The sequence below is a fragment of the Sceloporus occidentalis genome, unplaced genomic scaffold (assembly GCF_023333645.1).
Source record: "Sceloporus occidentalis isolate IW3139 unplaced genomic scaffold, rSceOcc1.0.p SCAF_558, whole genome shotgun sequence".
Classification (NCBI taxonomy): Eukaryota; Metazoa; Chordata; class Lepidosauria; order Squamata; family Phrynosomatidae; genus Sceloporus; species Sceloporus occidentalis.
The window spans coordinates 1-20,731 of NW_028317538.1; the positions used below are offsets into that span (position 1 = coordinate 1).

Genomic DNA, 20,731 nt, shown 5'->3' on the forward strand with positions numbered 1-20,731 from the left:
ATGGGAGACCACCAACAAACAGAAGGTACTGTCGGCTATATTTCAGAGGAAGGGACTGGCAAAACCACTTCTTAGTATTCCTTGCCTAAGAAAGCCTGATGAAATTCATAGGTTGCCATAAGTTGATGGACAATGTGTAGGCACACACACACACACACACACACACAACCCTGTTGTAAGCAGACACGCATATCTACAAGAGCATCAGCTACAGTAAAATCTACTCCTTCCCCCAAGTTTTGCTTATTGCATTGTTTACTGCTGACACACTGCTGCTACCTGATACCAAAAGGCTGTGTTTCTTCAGCCCTGCATCATCATCATCATCATCATCATCATCATCATCATCATCATCATCATCATCATTCCAATGAAGATTCTGCTAAAACACTTTTAGCTAAGGAGAGGATGACAGGAAAAGGGCTTGGATGGGCATAAAAATACTTTTTGAAAGGAGCTTCTTTGCCAGAAGCTTTTAAAACTCAAGTATGCCTGTGTACACTCATTTTGAGTTTTGCAAACAGAAAAAGCTTGAATTCATGAAGGGTGGAATTTATAGATGGAATTTATAGAATTTACGGATGTACCTTTACCTTTTAGGTGCAAAACAGGGAAACAATAAGAACAAGAACCACCAACACCGAGGAATGGTATACAAATAGATTGCTTTCATCCCTTAAAAAAACAATATCCCACTTTGATATGAGAACCTACAGAATAAACCTGGGACCGTCTTATTTATTCATCCATTTATTTATTGGATTGATATCCCAATTTTATCCCCATATGGGATTCCACATACAAAATATGTGCTGCTCCCCACTGTCAATATGTATTATTCTGTTTCTCTCCCTCTGTCTGTAGGAATGTTAGTAAATTCAGCCTCTGGAAGAATGTCATGCACACAGATGCAGCAAGCTTGTTTTCTGCTCCTCCAGAGCAGAAAAGATTCAATTCAAACGATAAGAAAACAGATTCCTAAACATTAGGAAGAATTTCATTACTGTAAAAGTGGTCTGACAGTGGAATGGACTGCCTCAGAGGATGGTAGACACTCCTTCATTGGGGAGTCTTTAAACAGAGATTGGATAGACATCTTTCAGGTGTGCCTTACAGTTGGCCCTCCACATTTGTGGCTTTGATTTTGGTGGCTTTGATTATTTGCAGTTATGATTAATATGTTCTCTCGAGGCATCTCTAGGTCCTCCAGCGCAACTCTGCCAGATGTTGACCATAGAGTTGTGCTGGACAACCTAGAAGTTCAGAAAGAAAACACTTCTCCAGACATTTGTAGGTCCTCTAGCATGATTTTAAGACCAACGTCTGGCAGATGTTGAGCACAGAGTTGCACTGGAGGACATGGAGATTCCTAGAGAGGTGTGTTCTCTCAAGTAAAAAGAATAGTGTTTTCTTTTGTGTTAAATTTGTGGTTTTCCCACATTCATGGGGGTTCTTCACTCCTAACCCCTGAAAATGTGGAGGAACCACTGTACAGTCATCCCTCCTAATTTGTGGATCTGAGATCCGCAACCTTGAATATCCGCAGAGGGGCGACCTCCACTATTTTCAATGGTGTGCATGCGCCCAGGCTGCACACATGGGGGTGCACCCCATTCAAGCATATGGGGCTTGAATATGCGCGAGCCTCTGTTTTCGGGGGGTGGGGGTCCAGAACGGATCCCCATGAAAACAGGGCCAACTGTAGTTCTGTATTCCTGTACTGCGCTAAATGGTCCTTGCAGCCCCTCCCAGCTCTATGATTCTCTCATTTCACATGTTGAAGAGTTTTGCATCAACTCAGGTTCTTACATCAAAAGAAGTGGCTCTGACAAAGGAAACTGCCTTATCTGTTCTGTACCACCTTCAAAATGAAGTGTCCTATATGGGTGTTCAATTAACAAGAAAGGATATGCTTTGTCTTTGAAGAAAGATCTGTCTCCAACAGATTCAATTTTCCCCAGCTAGAACAAAACAATCACATTGCAGTGTAAACATACACAGAATCTCACCTTACAGTTTACCAGAATCTCACAGTCTGTGGGTCTTTTATATGAGCTCCAGGCTTACCACAAATCAATCTTTTGAGGACCTCTGCTAAGTCATGTTGAATATAAGCCATATCCCTTGTGTTAAAGTGTGGAAAGGGGGGGAAGCCTTTAGCCCAGCATCCGAACTGTTGAAAGAAAAGACTGCAGCATTAATCATTCTGTTTTACCTCCCCAAGACTACCTTCTCCTAAGCAATGGGATGCCTTTGTCTTCCAAAAGACAGAAGGGGGGAAAGAGCCATGCAACATTCTCTAATCCCCTTTCCTCCAAATTGGTACCACTGTGGAAACATGAAGATTAAGCAAATTGGAAAGAAGTATGCATACTTCATCCCAACTGAGAATTTGGGGATTTATCAGGAGAAAAAAATTAGGGGTTTATTGCAGAATGCCAGGGCTATAAAATACAACAAAATCCAAAATCCACAAAAGGGTGATACCTTTATTGGCCAACCAAAATGCAGAAAATACATCATGCAAGCTTTCAAAGCTTGATGGGTTTCTTTATCAGTTAAAAACATACAGAAGAAGAAAGGTGAAAATGTTAGATGCACAGGCCTATAGAGATTGTGTAGCACCTTTGAGGCTAAGGCCCGGTACAGACCGCCACTTTGCAATGGCATGGGCCAATTTTAGGGCTCGGGAATGAGGAGCATTCACATGCTCCCAAGCCCTACTGCGCACCCCCAGCGCCATCATGGCTCACCCCCATCCACACGGGGGGCGCCATGATGACATAGGTGCAACGCAGCCTCCAAATGGCACTGCACCACACATATGTCAGTGGTGCGCATGAGGGTTGCCAATGGCGCTTTGGGCGCATCCCAGAAAGAACCCACTGGAATCAGTTTCTTTTTATGCCTCCCGGAGGCTGCACCATTTGGGGCAAAAACGGGCAGCATGAGCTTTCGTAGACTTCAGTCTACTTCCTCAAATGCATCATGCATTTCAGTTAGTCTCAAAGGTGCTACAAGATCTCTTTATGCACTGATTCTATAGACTAACACAGCTATGTCTTTGAATTCTATCACTAGCCCTATATAACGTCTGACCTATTATTCCATGAATGATTTGCTGCTGTTTCTTGCCTGGTTATTCACAGGTCACTCATACTTTAATTATGTTTCACCTTGACATTGTGTGAAAACTGTTAGTGCAATTGCATGATAATAACGGGTTGATCACGGCTTATACTTCCAACTGTCCCCCGTGTAATAAATTCCAAAGAATGGAGAATTACAAGATATATCCATGTTAGTCTATAGAATCAGTATGCAGAGAGGTCGTGTAGCACCTTTGAGACTCACTGAAAGAAAGAAGTTGGCAGCCTGAGCTTTTGTTGACTTCAGTCTACTTCTCCAGATACATTGAATGGAGTGGAAACCAGGGACAGACAGACATATGGCATTTGTATACGAGAATGTCAATTCAAATTCAAAATCCTTTGTGTATGGAAATGACGTGGCAAATCCAGTTTGAACAATGGTTGTTAGTGAACCAAGGCATTGGGAACTAGCCAATGTGTATGGAAATGAAGAGGCAAGACCAGTTTGGCTTTGGAAACTAGCCTGTAGGTGGGGAAAATAGATAAGTGTAGAGTGTCCATCTGAGGATGGGGTCAGATAGTGTTGAGATGTGGTTAGTGAGCCAGGAAGCCACTATCCCTGTTCAGTCCATTGCTGAGGGATTGTAGTTTATGGATACATTCCAATTCTGCTGTTTCTCTTTCCATTCTCCTTCTGTAGTTCTTTTGTCCAAGGACCGCTGTTCTGAGGTCTGGGATGCAATGCCCAGGGAGACTGAAAGAGTGGGGAGTCAAATGAGTTTTGCTCCCAACCCGCCTGTGACACAATAGCATCTCTGCCGGTCCATTGGCTTGTGCTTTCAACATCTCTGTGTTTCTCAACCCCGGGGGCAGGTATGAGATACTTTGCTGGCAGGTTGCCTTCTTAATGTGATTTTTATTCACTCTTCTTCAGGCAATGGGGTGGGGGCGGGGAAGGGGCATTGAGACAATGCCACATAGCTGTGGAACTAAGGCAATGTAATTTGCCAGAGGTTCATTCATCATCTCCAAGAAGCAATTTACTATAAAACTGCATTAAAAATTGGTGGGGGGCAAATGCACAGAGAGCGCTCTGTACTGTGGCTCACATATCCTTCTGAACATTGACCAAAAGCAATAGATTGATTGATTTAATGGAAGCTGGGTGGGGGAGAGGTGGAGTGTGTTGCCTCTGGCAGAGAAACACTGTGCGAACCTGGCTTTCTTCAAAAAGAAGGTTGTGTTGGACACACCGCTTGCAGCCTCCTCCTTCCCTTACGCAACAGCTTCCAAGGAGAATTTATTGCTTGTACTCCTCAACACTTCCTGATCAGTTTCTGTCCCAAGTTTCAGAAACGATGGCTGTACGAAATACAATTTTCCTTACAGAACAATAATTTCTATTACCTATCTCCCTCTCCCTCCCGTTCTTTTGTTATGTAACTAAAACCCTGCATTAGGCTGGTGCTCTACAAGTGTATCTCAGGGTTGGACTGAAATTATAATGATAGAAAAACAGATTGCTGTTTGATGTATGAATGCATCACACACACACACACACACACACACACACATACACACACACGGGGTTATCATTTTACAATCACTGTCAGAGACAGGCGCAGCTCCACTATACAATGGCTTTCCTATCCACAAAATATTAATTAAAACACATCCAAGTTAATTAAAAAGAACAGATCATCTGCAACATGCGCGAAAAGCAGACTAATCCAAGCTGGACTAAAGAGACTGTGGACCATTCATTGCCTCTGGAAAGTCCACTTTCCCCCTCTTTTACAGGGCAAAGCAAATAAAGATGACTTGGCCAGAACTGACAATCCCATCCAACCCAATGTTTTCATTCTCCTTCTTCAACCAGGTTGGCATGTAGGATTATTCCCACTATCTGTCCCAGACGCCAGCATTTCCAAATTTCCACTCAGGAGCCTTGATTTCCGGTAATCCCATGTCCATTCGGGAAAGGTGGCAGCAAACACCGTCCCTTTGGAATTTTGTGAAAGTCAGATGTGTCTTTGTGTTGTATGTGCCTTCAAGCCACCTGTCAACTTATGGTGACCCCATGGATTTTATAGGGCTTCCTTAGGCAAGGAATCCTCAAAGGTGTTTTTGCCAGCTCCTTGATCACATTCAGGTTAGCAATAACAACGGTCGTGCCACTTCAGTTGTAATCCACCACTATCAGTACCTTTGTCATCATTGTGTGTGTATACGTGCCTTTGTCCCCTGTCACTTATGGCAACCCCATGAATTTCACATGGTTTTCTTAGTCAAGGAACCCTCAGAGGTGCTTTTGCCAGGCCCTTTCTCTGACATACAGCCTCCAGCACCTGGCATTCATTGGCGTTCTCCCTTCCTAGTACTGACCTGGGCTGACCCTGCTTGGCTTTCAAGATCAGAAGGGATCTGGTGCCTTTAGGGCAAAGACTATATCATTCAGAAGCAAATCACCTCTGATACTTCCTTGCCTAAGAAAACTGGAGGAAATTCAGGGGGTCACCATAGGTGGACAAGGACACACAACACACACGCAGAGGCAGACAGCATAGAAGCACCCTTGCAGAAGTTGGTGTTTGCAATTTTGTGTCCATCTCTTTTCCTTGGAGGCTGAAGAAGAAGCAGAAAAAGGCTGGGGAGGCACAGTCAGGCCAAACAGAAGTCCATCCACACTGCAGAAATCATCTGGTTTGACACCGTTTTAACTGCCATGGCTCAGTGCAATAGAATACTGGCCATAGATAGTACAGTAGTTAGTTGTGGCACCAGAGCTTTGCTCTCCCTGTCTCAGCAAAGAGCCAGACCAAAATAAAAAATGCCAACAACAACTTCTGCAAGGATGCTCCTTTGCTGTCTGCCACTGTGTATGTGTTTATGTGCCTGTCAACCTATTGCAACCCCATGGACTTCATGTGCCTGTCAACCTATGGCAACCCCATGAACTTCATAGGGTTTTCTTAGGCAAAGAAGAATCAGTGGATCCTGCCTGTTCTTTGCTCTGGTGCCACACAACCAACAACCACCTTTCCCAGAATCCCCTAGCATTGAGCCAGAGCTGTTAAAGCGGGGTCAAACCGGGTTAGTTCTGCAGTGTGGATGCAGCCCAGGGAAAAACCCTTTCTCACCCTCCTCTTCTGCCTCCTTTTCCCTCCGATGCCCTAAGAATCAGGAGCAAAGGGGGGTGAAAAAGAGGTGCCTGTCCCTTTAAGGGCGAATGGAGCGAGAGGGGCCCTTTGGGTCTGTAGGGCTCTTCTCGACCTGGTCCGAGGCGGTCCACTCTTAAAGAGACAGGACCCCTTTTTTGTGGTCATCCCAGAAAAAAGCCTGTGATGCACCCCACCCATGTGCTGGATCTATGGGGCAAGCTGGATCATGTCCCACCCCCAAGATCCCCCTTACTTTGCTTATGGGGAGGAAGAGAGAAGCCATGCCATCTCTGGTCTCAGACCTTCCCACCCTATTGGTGTGTGTGTGTGTGTTTGTGTGCATTGTGTCCTTTGCCTCCCCCCTTTGCTTCCCTTCCCTCCAACTTGCCTTGGGATGCTCCGCGGCTCCTGCAAGCCCCGATCTTCTGTTGCTCACCTCCAGCTCTTTTGATGCTTTTCTTCCTCCTGCAGCCAAGACTTTGCAAAAAGGAGGATGATGGTGATGATGATGAAGCAGCCGCCCAGGAGGTGCCCCCTAAGCATGGTGCCCCGCTTGGCCAAACAACCAGAGGAGGGAAGGTTTGTGGCAGCGATGCAATGCCCAGTTGTGGCTCTTGCAGCAGCAGCAGCAACGACAACAATAGCAAGCTCACACTGCGACTGCCTTCTCTGCCTTGGATGCTGCTGCTGCTGCAGCAGCAGAGGATGCTCTCTTGCCTTCCTCCCAGCATCTCTCCATCATCCAAGGAGGGAGACCCAAAGCATGAAGGGTCTGGAAGCCATGCCCAATGAGGAGAGACTTTAGGGAGCTGGGGGGGTTAGCCTGGAGAAGAGAGGGTTAAGAGCTGATATGATAGCCCTGTTTAAGTGTTTGAAGGGGTGTCACATTGAGGATGGAGAAAAGCTTGTTTTCTGCTGCTCCAGAGAATAAGACAGGGAACAATGGATGCAAGCTCCAGGAAAAGAGATTCCAACTCAACATTAGGGGGAACTGACAGTAAGAGCTGTTGGACAGTGGACGATGCTGCCTCAGAGTGTAGTGGAGTCTCCTCCTTTGGTTTTTTAAAGAGAGGCTGGATGGCCATCTCTTTGGGATACTATGATTGTGAGTTCCTGCACGGCTGGATGGGGTTGGACTGGATGATCCTTGGAGTCTCTTTCATCTCTAGGATTCTATGATCATCTCTGGTTCAGAGGGCAGAAGCTCCAGATCTGAGCAGAGGAGCCCATCCCAGCAGCCTCCTCAATTCTTGGGCAAGACCAAGGCAGGAAGGACCCAGGGAGGGGGCACTAACCTACAGACATACACAGCCTCTGGAAGGGTTGGAAAGGAAGACCCACACACCTGACTTCTAGCTAAATCCCAGCCCTGCTTCCTTGAAAGTCAAGTTTCTAGAGTTTACAAGGGCACCCTTGTTTTCTTGGCAAGGTTTGTTCAGAGGAGGTTTCCTATTGCCTGCCTTCAACACTCAAACCACTACACCATGCTGGCTCTCATAAAGAAAAGAAAAATAAGGACCCCCGAGGAGCTATGCGCCTTCCATCTAGAAAACGCGGACATTGAAATCTAGTTTAAGATTTCCCATTTGTTACTGTTGTGTGCCTTCAAGTCGTCTCCAATGTATGGCAACCCTAAGGAGAACCTATCATGGGGTTTTCTTGTCAAATGTCTTCAGAGGGGGTTTGCCATAACCATCCTCTGAGGCTGAGAGAGTGTGATCTATTTGGCCAAGGTCACCCAGTGAGTTGTTATGCTCAAGCTGGGATTCGGACCCTGTTCTCTGTAGCCCAACGTTCAGATCACTGCACCACACTGGTTCCTTGCTGAACATAAGGAATACAAAAATAATGACCACTGAAGACCTACATACGTTCAATCTAGAAAATGAGGAAATTGAAATAAAGATTTCCCAGAACTCAGATCAAGTATTGATAAAAATGGAGACTGCAGTCAAGAAACCAGAAGAAGACTAGGAATGAGAAGGCCAGCTATGAAAGAACTGGACAAGACCCTGAAGTGTAAAGATATACAGTTGAGCACTAAAGTTAGAATTACACAAGCCATTGTATTCCCCATCATCACCATGTATGGCTGGGAGAACAGGAAAGTGAAGAAAGCAACAGAAAGAAAATGCAGTGCACCTTGGAATCTGCTGTGGTTTGGTTCTAGGACCACCTATGGATACCAAAATCCATGGATGCTCAGGTCCATTCGTTTGTCCTTTTGGCTGCCTAAGGTATTCAAAGCCCTCTTCTCTAGCACCACATCTCAAATGAGTTTACAGTCAGCCATCTGTAGCCATGGATTTTTTTATCCATGGATTCAAGCATCCACGACTTGAAAATATTATATTTTGGGAACAAAAAGCAAATCTGGATTTATATAAAATGGCAAAATCAAGGTTTGCTTTTGCGGATTTAAATATTTTCATATTTTCAAGCCATGGATGCTAATCTGTGGATACGGAGGACTGACCGTAAACTCATTTGAAATGTGGTGCTGGAGAAAAGCACTGTGGACAGCATAAAGGACACACAAATGGGCCCTAGAACAAATCAAGCCTGAGCTCTCTCTCCTTAGAAGCCAAGATGACAAAACTCAGGCTGTCGCACTTTGGCCAGAAAGCATAGCTCCTTAGAAAAGACAGTGACAAAGACAATGATGTTAGGAATGTTAATAGGCAATAGAAATTGATACTGGATTCAATCAAAGCGGTCACAGGTTTGAGCCTGCAGGGTCTGAGCAGAACAGTCTTGGAGATGTCTCATCCACAGAGTTGCCAAAGTCAACTCAAGGACAGTTAAAAACAACACACAGGGATAGCATATAACAATGTACTGCTGGCAGAAAATAACAACGCTGAGGATAAATTTAGAGGGGATAGGGAACTGGGACCTCTCTGGCTCCTGCATTAGTCTTGTGTTGTTGTGTACCTTCATGTCATTTTCCAACCCAAAAGTAACCCTGTTACAGGTTTTTCTTGGCATAATTTGTTCAGAGGTGATTTCCCTTTGACTTTCTCCGAGGTTGAGAGAACGTGACTTGCTCAGTGGGTTTCCAGTGCTAACTGAGGGGGGAATTGTAACTCTGGTTGCCCGGTGTCCTAGACCAACACTCACACCACGACGCCATGCTGCCTCTAGATGATGCCATTCATTCATGCTAATTGCAAGGTTTGTTGCTAAGTAAATTCGAGGAGGGAGGGAGCTTTCCTGGTTTTAAAATCATAGGGTTCAATTGATTTCACCCCCAGACCGGTTACCATACAACATCATTGTTCATTCTGCAATAGTGCAAAAAGTCATGTTCATTTAGAGAAGCATTCCCAGAGGTGAGCCCCTCTCTGACCCAGGAAGCCTCCTTTTAAGCATCCATTAAGAAGCCAAGCCCTTCCTCCAGTCCATCTGCCTTGGTCCAGGCCTCGGAGGTGGAGAAGAACTGCTGGGCCTGATCCCATTCCCCACCACCACTCCCTTCTCTTTTTGTATCGTGTCTTCTTAGATTGTAAGCCTGAGGGCAGGGAACCGTCTAACTAAAAGATTGTATGTACAGCGCTGTGTAAATTTACAGCGCTTTATAAATAAAGGTTAATAACAATAATAATAATAAATAGGTTGTTGTTGTAGCCTCTTAACGCATTGCCAAAAAAGGGAAGCCCACCATCATCAAAAAGAGTACGCTAACTTGCATGAGATTTACAAGTGCTAATATATAGGTATGGATGCAGATTTAGAAGCAGTGACTAGGGATTGCTGTTGTTGTGTGCCTTCAAGTGGTTTCCAATTTATGGCGACCCTAAGACAAACCTATGATGGGGTTTTCTTGGCAGTTTTTTTCCAGAGGAGGTTTGCCATTGCTATCCTCTGAGGCTGAGAGAGTGTCACTTGCCTAAGGTCACCCAGTGGGCTTCCATGGATGAGCGGGCATTCGAACACTGGCATCCAGTCGTAGTCCAACATTCAAACCACTACACTGCAATAGTTTCTCCAATATACTATATACTATCTAATGAACCTTGCCAAGAAAACCCTGTGATAGGTTTGCTTTAGGGTCACAACTTGAAGCACAGGCAGGCAGAGGTCTAAGGCATTGAATTATTGTGTCTAATCTACTCACTACTTACCTACTCACTGGTAATCTCTAGGGTCTAACTGAGATATGGCTTTTTCTTGTTGTTATTTGTTGCTGTGTGCTTTTAAGTTGCTTCCAAATTATGCTGCTCCTAATGCAAACCTATCACAGGGCTTTCTTGGCATGATTGGTTTAGAGGGGTTTGCCATTCCCTTCCTCAGAGGCACAGAGACTGTGACTTGTTCAAAGTCACCCAGTGGGTTTCTATTCCACTGAGATCACCATACTTGCTCCTTTTGGACTACATCTTCCTGAAAGGGGACAGTGTCTGCTGGTTCAAATAACATTGCGCCAGCAAACTCTGCAGTTTTTGGGTGGCACCTATATAAACAAATAGCCCAAACACAACAAGTAACCAATAATAATAATAATAATAATATTTATTTGTATCCCGCCTCTCCCTGTATTGGATCGAGGCGGGTAACAACAAACAAAAGAACAATGAAAACACAACATCAAAAAAACCAGAAGTAAAAACATAATAAGACACACAAAATCCCAATTCCCTATCTCCCTCCCACCCTAAAATAGCATTAAAAAACCATCTCACATTTTAATATTAAACCAATTAATAATATTAATAACATATTTACATGAGAAACCACTCAGAGCCTTACCACACAAGATGAATTTGTAGCCTAAGCAATCATAGACATGATTGACTTTGAGTGAAGAATTGCCTAGGAAGGGGGGACTGCTCATTTCATGATAGCTGTCCAAATGATTTGACCCTTCCCAGCGGTCTGAACCATCCAACTGTGCACATTTCCAGTGAATGGTTCAATTGGCCTCAGCGCGGTGACGTGACCCACCCCCCCACCCCCCCTATCCTGCCCTGCAACCCATGATCAGTAGCCCTGTCGATCCATCCAAAGAGGGTAAATCTGCAACTAGGGTTGCCGTAAGTGTCCACTGAAACCTGGGACAAAATGTGGAACAAAATCAAACCAAACTGGAGGACAAAACTCAGCCCAGAATGTAGGACATATAAGAAAAATGGAGGAGCTTAAATGTCCTACATTTTGGGCTGAGTTTTGTCCTGCCGTTGTCCTACAGTTTGGTCTAGAGTTTGTTTTACATTTTGGCTTACTGGACAATTATGGCAAACCTATCTGCAGCACATGTAGGGGTGCCATAACTGTTCACTATTACCAGTGACAAAATGTGGAACAAATTCAACACCAAATTGTAGGGCAATTGCAGGACAAAACTCAGCCCAAAATGTAGGACATTTAAGAAAAATGGACGACCTTAAATGTCCAACATTTGGGGCTGAGTTTTGTCCTGCAGTTGTCCTACCGTTTGGTCTAGATTTTGTCCTACATTTTTGGCTTAGTGACAGTTATAGCAATCCTCTCTGCAGCACATGGTCCAATTTGCTTGAATACAAGCCTTGCTCAAACTCGCCCTATCAGACCTGACCTTTAGGAATTGGTTTTGGACCTTTCTGAATCACATAGGAGATTATCGCATTGGCAAAAAAGCAGACCTGAGTCCAGGCTGAGCGTGGGCTGAACCTTTTCAAAAATGGCTACCAGTTTGCTATTGTGATAATCTCCATAGTCTGGACTATCTGGTAAGAAGACAGGCCTTAGACTGATACATTGCAAAGACATCAGCTATTCTTGCATGCTAAAACATGTTTTGTAGGGGCACCTTTGGAATATTCAACATAAAAAGATCTTGAACATAGGTTGTCAGGACATACATGGGATTAGAAAATTAACTTATCCACAGACTTAAGAAAGTATTTAATAACATTCTAACAGAGAGAGAGAGAGAGAGAGAAAACAAATCAAATTGAAAATAGATTTAAAAGAAGAAGGCATTACAAAAAGACAAAATGAACTTGACAATATTTTGGAAGACAGCAAAAATCCTGAGCTCTCTAAATTCATCTGAGCATAGTCAAGTGTTATAAAACATTGGCACAGTCAACAGTCGGATACCACATCCTCATTCCACAAAACCTTTTCAAGATTCAGGAAAAGAAAAAAAATTAAAACATTGGCATAGTTATTCAGTTTTCAACAAACTTTTTCAATGCCATATCTGTGACATTTGATATAAAATGGTATAAAGATAAAATATGTAAAAACAGCAAGATGATGGCTCCTTATGGCCAAACTCTAAAGCTTTCTTACTTCATCTGTATTAAAAAGTTTTTACGGCAGATAATTGCAGCTGCAAAGAACTTGGCAACTTTTACGGTTACTAGTTCCTTGTAGTCTGAAAGACATAAAATTGCTCTTTTCTGCCAGGTAGGTGTTGTAAAAGAAGATATATATATATATATATATATATATATATATGGCATGAGATTCTAGATAAAGGGAGCAACAAAAAAGGACATGTCCAATTGACTCAACCTCCTCAGAGCCGCAGGAATCTTTTTATATTTGCCTTCAACTACGGCTGACGGAATGATATTAAATCTTGCGAGCATAAATGCTCTTCTAAATTTGGGGATGTGCAGGTTATCAAAGTATTTGGCATGTATGGAATTCTTTCAGTTCCCCCAATTATGGGATAGAGAATTGCTTTGCTTTTGTGGGTTTGCAGGTCAATATCTTTAATTCTCTGTGTGATAACAGTTTTTGCTTTATTATAAGCCAACATAAGTACATGATCTCTTGATAACCCAATAGACAAAAGCTTCAAAATTAAGGAATTTATCCAAGTTGATCTAAAAGGGTCCGTTAGTATTAATACAGTGCTGTGTAAATTTACAGCGCTTTATAAATAAAGGTTAATAATAATAATAATAATAATAATAATAATAATAATGGGGCCATTCCTTTTTACATAGAATAGCCAAAAGTGTCTCCATGACTGCTTCACTCTACAGTGTATTGGTCTAAGGGCTGTTTTCCCATTGGATGGTCTGGATCAGTCTGGGTGGCAGGAATTGTGGCTCCGGGGCTTGGGCTGGATCCCTCCCTGCCCCATGTGTCATTATTTTAGAGTAAACCCATGGGGGCCCAGCGTCCCCTCTCCTTGCTCCACGCGGCTTTACTCTTTATTTGAGAGACCAGCCTGGCAGAGAAAGGTCAGGGAAAGCTGGATCTTTTCCTTCCCTTCTCTGCCAAGTTTCAAAGTCAAACTCAGGAGAGAAGGCATGGAAGGCTCCTGGCCTTTTCCATCTCTTTCCTGCCAGCCTTCAAAGTCAAGCCTGGCTCGGAAGAGATGGGAGGGCGGTTTGGATAATTTCGTGGGTGTTGGAGATTTGCCCACATTGGATGGATCAGAAAACAGACAGGTCAAAAAAAACCTACTGGTCAGGAATTGCAGGGCAAGAGAAAAAAAGAGGCCACGTGAGTTCGCTGAGGCTAATGGAACCATTCACTGGAAAGGTGTATAGTAGTTCCCCCTCCTAAGCCATGGATTTTTTAGCCACTGGTTCAAGCTTTTGCAGCTTGAAAGTTTTCAAACAAAGGATAAATTCCAAGTAGCAAACCTTGGTGGGTTTGCTACTATTTTAAAGAGGGGGAATATTTTGCTATGTCATTCATTGTACGAGGGGTAATGCACCAACACAAGCATTTCAGGCATGTAGCTTTGAGATTTTGCAGACTCCACCTTCACAATATCCCCTCGTATTTAATGAGACTTGAGCATCCACAGGCCTTGTTATCCACAGGGGGTCCTGGAACCAGCCCCCAGTGGATAAGAAGGGACAGCTCTTCACAGTTGGATGGTTCAGAGCACTGCTTCCAATTGGTCAAGGGGTGTGGCAGGTCTATATTGGAAGGGCTAAGTAAGTTTGACAGCTATCAATCATTTTGAAACTTCATTTTTTTGCATTGTAGGAAGCCAACCAAGTCTATGAAAGCTTAGGCTACAAGTTCTTTCACCCGGTTAGTATTAGATGAATGGGCAGGCTCTGGTCTTTTTTTTTTCTCCTTAAGCAGGTGGCCTCTGCTCTCTTCCTGGCCTCTTCCTGGCCTTTGCTATCTTCCTAGCCTCTGTTCTCTTCTTGGCCTCTGTTCTCTTCTTGGCCTCTGTTCTCCTCTTGGCCTCTGTTCTCCTCTTGGCCTCTGTTCTCCTCTTGGCCTCTGTTCTCTTCTTGGCCTCTGTTCTCTTCTTGGCCTCTGTTCTCCTCTTGGCCTCTGCTCTCCTCTTCTTGGCCTCTGCTCTCCTCTTCTTGGCTTCTCCCTTCAGCTGCCGCCGGACATCTTTTCCCTGTTGTGTTGGAAACCTGCAAACTGGGGTGTTATGGCAGCAACAACAGGGAGTTTCAAGGTGACGCTTCTTTGCAGGTGGAGGGCTGCAACATGAGTTTTGGACCTCAGGACGTGGCAGCATGCGCTTATTAGTGGCTAGACGTCTCCGCTTGTTGTCCGGTTCATCCCTGGACAGAACAAGAGATAATGAAAGAGAGGTGTCACCTCAGAAGAAGACATCCAGGATGCCAGAAACATGAAAGTTTTAAGTAAGCATATACACGGAGATGAGTGTGGATTCCTTCCAAACAGGCATGGTAAAAATAATATTAGGACAGTGTTAAACATCCTTGAAAAATTTGAGCGCCAGAATGATGAGAAGCTGGCTATGCTGTTTGGTGGATGAGGAGAAAGCATTTGATAGGATTAGTTTGAGTTATCTACAAGAAGTACTGGAATGGATGAATCTGGGACCAAAATTATACAATTGGTTATTTGCTATATACGTTGAACAAAAGGCGTAACTGATAGTAAATAATGAAAGAACGGGTTATTTTAAAATTGAGCGTGGTACAAGACAGGCTGTTCCCTATCCCCTCTCTTGTTTATTGTTGCATTTGAGGTATTGTTGAACCACGTTAGAACTAACCCTGAGATAAAAGGGGTAAGAATAAGAGAACATGAATTTAAAGCTAGACATTGTTGTCCACATTACAAGAATATACAGATGATAAATCGATCTAAAACCTCTTTTATAACAAAGAATTTAAGCAAGGATAAGAAGGGGGAACTGAGTAAAATTTCTGGATTTAAAATCAATAATAAGGCTAAATACCTAGGAATTGTTATGACAAATAGAAATATTGATCTATTTCAAAATAATTATATTAAGCTTTGGACTGAGATAAAAAGGGATTTAGCTTCTTGGTCAAAAATACACCTGAAACGGTAAGGGTTTAAACCAAGGAAGTCTTGTCAATGTCTGTCAAAGTCTTAGGAAGAACGAAGCGGAGAGAGTGAAAGGTATTTATGTTGGGGTTGAGGGGGGGGGAGGGAGGGATGGTGGATGACTGTGTATTCTGATAAGATGCTTCTGTTATATGTTATATATGTTATATGTTTTATGTTATGTGGTTTAGGTAAATGTAATTTGTTTTGTTTTGTAATAAAATAAAATAAAGGAATACAGTGTTTAGATAAGTACGATGGAACCAAAATTGCAAATTATAAGATGTTTTATGTTATATGGGATACATTATACTAAAATTAGATAGACCAATTGTTATATTTCTTTTCTTTTGTCCACGCTCCTTTGTAGTTACAGATAAAACAAATGTGTGCACTTATTTGAAGGGGAAAGTAATCAGATTTTATGTTATCTTTCCCTTTCACCCTTAAGAATATCTATATGAAAACGTCAGCTGACCTGTGGTCCCAGTCGCTGCACAACCGCTTCTGGGGTGTTCTGTTGCAGGAAGGCTTCCCATGACTGTCTCTTGGTCCAAAGCCTCGCTTTGCTAATAAAGGAAGGAAATATTATATATAAATGTGTAAATTTATAAATGTGTAAATTTACAGCGCTTTATAAATAAAGGTTAATAATAATAATAATAATAATAATAATAATAATAATAATTTAAACAGGGCTATCATATCACCTCTTAACCTTCTTTTCTCCAGGCTAAACATCCCCACCTCCCTAAGGTGTTTCTCATAGGGCATGGTTTCCAGACCCAATTTTAGTCACCCTCCTTTAGACACACTCTAGTTTCTCAATGTCCTTTTTGAATTGTAAAATTATATCTCTTTGGATATCTGACTGAGGGCCCGAACAGACAGGCCAAAATAAAGTTGCTTTGGATCACTTTGGAGATATGCTGTTTAAACGATGCATGCGTCCTAAGAGGCTGGAAGCTGCGTCAAAGCCAAGCTCCAGTCCTAAGGACTGGAGCACAGCATTGGTACACCTTCTGGCCTTGCATGTGCATTTAAATAGCATACCTCCAATGTGACCTGAAGCAGCTTTATTTTGGCTTGTCTGTTCGGGCCATGAGAACTAATGGAAAGTGTTGTGTGTCAGCTTCTGCCTGGTTTCTTACCTGGCCTTTTGTTTGGCTGAGAAGGAGGAGGAGGAGGAGGAGGAGGCGGCGTCTGGTGGACCTTTGGAGAAGGATCATGACGAACTGCGGTTTTCTCCTTCTTTTCCTGTTGAGAGCGAAAGAGAATGGAAAGGCTTAGTAGCAAACCTGAGAGCAAGTGCATTTTTCTCTCTAGGAATCTCTTGGTCCTGAAGAATGCATGGCATTGCCTTGTCAGTGAGGGGAATCGAAGCCAGATCGCCAGGGTTCTAATTTAACATTTAAACAGCCATATTATGGTTGCTATACCTTCTCTTCCTTGTCTTGGGCTGTTTTCATCTGCTTCTTCTCCCTCTCCTTCTCCTTCTTTTCTTGATTCTTTGCAAGAATTTCTTTATCTATCTTGTAGTCTTTCTGCTCCGTTTTTGCAAGATTCTTATCAAGACAAAAACAAAACAAACAGTTTCATTTACATACCGCTTCATACTGAACTAACAGTGTCTAAGCGGTTTACAACTGTAAGCTAATTGCCCCCAACAGTCTGGGTACTCATTTTAGCAACCTTGGAAGGATGCAAGCCTGAGTCAAGCTTAATAATAAATAATAATAAATAAATGGTTTATTTGTATACCGCCCTTCCAAAGATCAGGGCGGTTCACAACAGTTAAAAATTACATAAAAAGTTTCAATATACAATGTTAAAATACAAACGACACAAAAAGAAAAACAACAACAAATGCCCCCGGGTTAGAAACCCATTGCCTGTGTGGCCTTATGGCAGGGGGGGCCTATAAGGACTAATCGGGGAATGCGATGCCAAACAGGTGGGTCTTCAACTCCCGTTTGAATTGGGCCAGGGAGGTGACTGAGCGGAGCTCTATGGGCAGCGTGTTCCAAAGGGCCGGGGCGGCGATGGAGAAAGACCTCCTGGAAGTGGAGGATAACCTTGCCCCGGGAACCCTAAGGAGTTGCTGCCCAGTTGTTCTGAGGGTGCGAGGCGGAATGTATGGGGAGAGGCGGTCCTTCAGGTAGCCTGGGCCCAAGCCATTTAGGACTTTATAGGTCATTACCAGCACCTTGTATTGCGCCCGGAAGCAAATGGGCAGCCAATGGAGGTTTTTTAGAACCGGTGTTATATGGCTGGCCCTGGACGTGCCAGTGACCAGCCTTGCAGCCATGTTCTGCACCAATTGAAGCTTCCGGGTTAGGTACAAGGGCTGTCCCATGTAGAGTCCATTGCAGAAGTCCAATCTCGATGTTACCAGGGCATGTACCACAGTTTCAAGGTCCCTCTGGGTCAGGTATGGGCGCAGCTGGCCCCCTTAGCTGGGATTGAACCCACCCTTGTGGTTTTTAGTGAGTGGCTGCAATACAGGCATTTAACCACCTGTCAATCCTTCTAGACAAAAGGAAGAAAGGATACAGGAAAGGAGACTATGGCCTGTTACAGACTGCCCAAATAAAGCTGCTTCGGGTCTCTTTGGAGGTATGCTGTTTAAATGATGCATGCATCCTAAGAATCCGGAAGCTGCACCAAAGCTGCACTCCAGTGCTTAGGAATGGAGTGTGGCTTTGGCGCAACCTCCGGACTCTTAGGACCCATGCATCATTTAAATAGCATATCTCCAAAGAGACCCGAAGCAGCTTTATTTTGGCAGAAAAAGCAATGATTGCCAAAATAAAGCTGCTTCAGGTCACTTTGGAGGTATGCTGTTTAAATGATGCATGCATCCCAAGAGTCCAGAAGCTGCACCACGATCCTTAGGACTGGATCGTGGCTTTGGCGCGGCTTCCAGACTCTTAGGACACATGCATCATTTAAACAGCATACCTCCAAAGTGACCTGAAACAGCTTTATTTTGGCCTTTTGCCATATTTTTGGAATATAGGTTTAAATATAGCCCACTTAAACCACTCTTGCCTTAATTTACAAAACATCTTGTAGCACCTGTGAGACTGAGCATAAACGTTTGTAGACTTGTTCTCCATCCTCATATCCATGAAGTCAATGGGTGCCCAGAACGGATCTTAGATCCCTCCTTGCATCCGCCGAAGGAGATCAAGTCTACAATGGCTGATGCTAAAACTTCCTTTGAAAGTACAAAAGCTAGCACCACCTGACTCTGTGGGGTTTTTGGCTCTTTCTGGACCTTCTGTTTCAGCTTCTTTTCCCTGGCCAAATACAGGAGGTAGTCAGTCTCGGCTTGGAGCTGTTTTCGCAATGGTGTTTTCTTTGTCTTAATTGGTAGCACCTTTGGATGGGAAAATACACAAAATAAAATCTCACATGTCATAGAGTTGGAATAGACAGCTTTAAGGGTACATTCTCAGTGGGGAGAAAGATAGCCAGATGCAAAAAATACTATGAAAAGTGCATGAGGCTTCTCCTGTACCTTGTCGGTTAGTTTCAGCTGTTGGATGGATTGCATTAGTTCGAAGGCTCCGCTGCCTAGCTTGTCTTCTCCAGGTAACAAATTGGAGTGGCCATCCAAGCCCCGTTCAACATCCGAATTGGCTGGTTTGGGTTGGCAAGTGAGATTAACCCTGTCCATTTGACCAAAGAGGAGAATCATGAGGGGGTGCCCCTTTTCCGTGGAGTTTATCACAAGTGAGGAATTACTCATAATTTCAAATGAAAAGAAAGTGGAGCCAGAACGCATTCAGGTTAGCAAAATTACATGAATTGCATTCGAACTGGCTCCCCATTGCCCAAAAATAGCATGCCATTGCCCAAATTTGCATGTGGCAGTCTATCACACAATAACGTTAAACCCCATGATTGCGTTCAGATTGCCACTGGATTATACTTCCAATTTCCCTTGCCTGATAAGCTCTCATATTCTAACTGTTCTCCCAAGAACCTATTTCCAGACTCACTTGACTTCCTCCTCTGGGACTGAAATTTTCTGAACTTTTTCATTTGGCTTGATGGGAGCTTTTCTGGTGGAATCTTCCTTTGTTCCCACTTCTTTTTTGGGAGAATAACGCCAAGAACAGCCTAAGAAAGAAATACAATTTTACCTCATCAAAAGTAAGTGAAACTCTTGATATAGGATATATCTTCATGCATGTAAACATTTAACAGGTTTTCTAGTGGTCAAGCTGATAGCAGTTAGAACCACTTGAAATTTGTTGTCATCTACTGCTTTGGGGCAAATCATGGCCCCAGGCAGCCCTCCTGTGCGCAATGTAGCCCTCCATCTGTGTAAAAATTGAAACTGCCCTTCCCCAGAGGCTTCTGAAGAACACAATTTGCCATTTTGCTTCCTTCCCAAAATTTTAAGGTGGCCAGAGCAGCATTTGCAGTTTGCAACCCTCCGTGGTCTACAGAAGGGCGTCCCTAGGAATTGCAACCCCATGGTTTAGCTGAGATAGTAAATTGTGAAAACACAGGTATGTATTTTCCATAATTTCTGCCAGTGAAAGAATTTCAACTAGGCTGGCACAGAAACATCATTGTGGAATCTCAAAGCTCACCCAAGGAATGAACCTCGAAATTCAAAAAGGTATTGGGGAGGTTGCTCCAAACCTCTGTCCCATAGATCTCCAAAACCTGCTATGCCAGCATGCTTACCTTCGCCTGGATCATCATTCATCTGGTGTGACATAGACATCTTTTGACAAAGATCTACCAAATGCTTTTCTCGAGCCTTGGAACTTTCCCTCATCTTGGCATGTTGAAAGATGGACTCAAGACTGGAGATGGGAAAAGAAATACAATATCCCCTTTTGCAAGCGGTTTACTATCTCCCACTGTGCAAAGGAGTCGGTGTTGATGTGGCATGTAGGTTAAGTTTCATCTCAAAACAGACTCTGGAAAAGTGACTGGTACATTTGGATTCCTCTCTCGACCATGAAATCCACTGAGAGACTTTGGGGAAGTCATATGATCTCCTGGGATCACCATATGTTGACAGACTACATGCACATGAACACACACGCGCACACACGTGCGCAAGCACACATGCTAGCTGCGCATTGTGAGCATTATGCTCTGCTGGAGTGATTTGGTCTGGATCTTTATCCACTCCTGTAAGTAAGTTACTTAGGATAATGCTAGGCTGGGGCTTGTCTGTGTTCATATTTTGGGTGAGATTTACAGTTC

General features: G+C 43.5%; 1 long non-coding RNA gene across 1 annotated transcript; it reads right to left on the bottom strand.

Annotated features, from left to right (window-relative positions):
• Nucleotides 1-16,941: 16,941 nt before the first annotated feature.
• Nucleotides 16,942-19,666, bottom strand: LOC149271121 (uncharacterized). Its single transcript, XR_016279779.1, has 4 exons — nt 19,504-19,666; nt 19,020-19,170; nt 18,744-18,878; nt 16,942-17,061 (listed from the first exon to the last, which is right to left on the bottom strand). It is a non-coding gene; the product is annotated as an uncharacterized LOC149271121 (long non-coding RNA).
• Nucleotides 19,667-20,731: the final 1,065 nt, after the last annotated feature.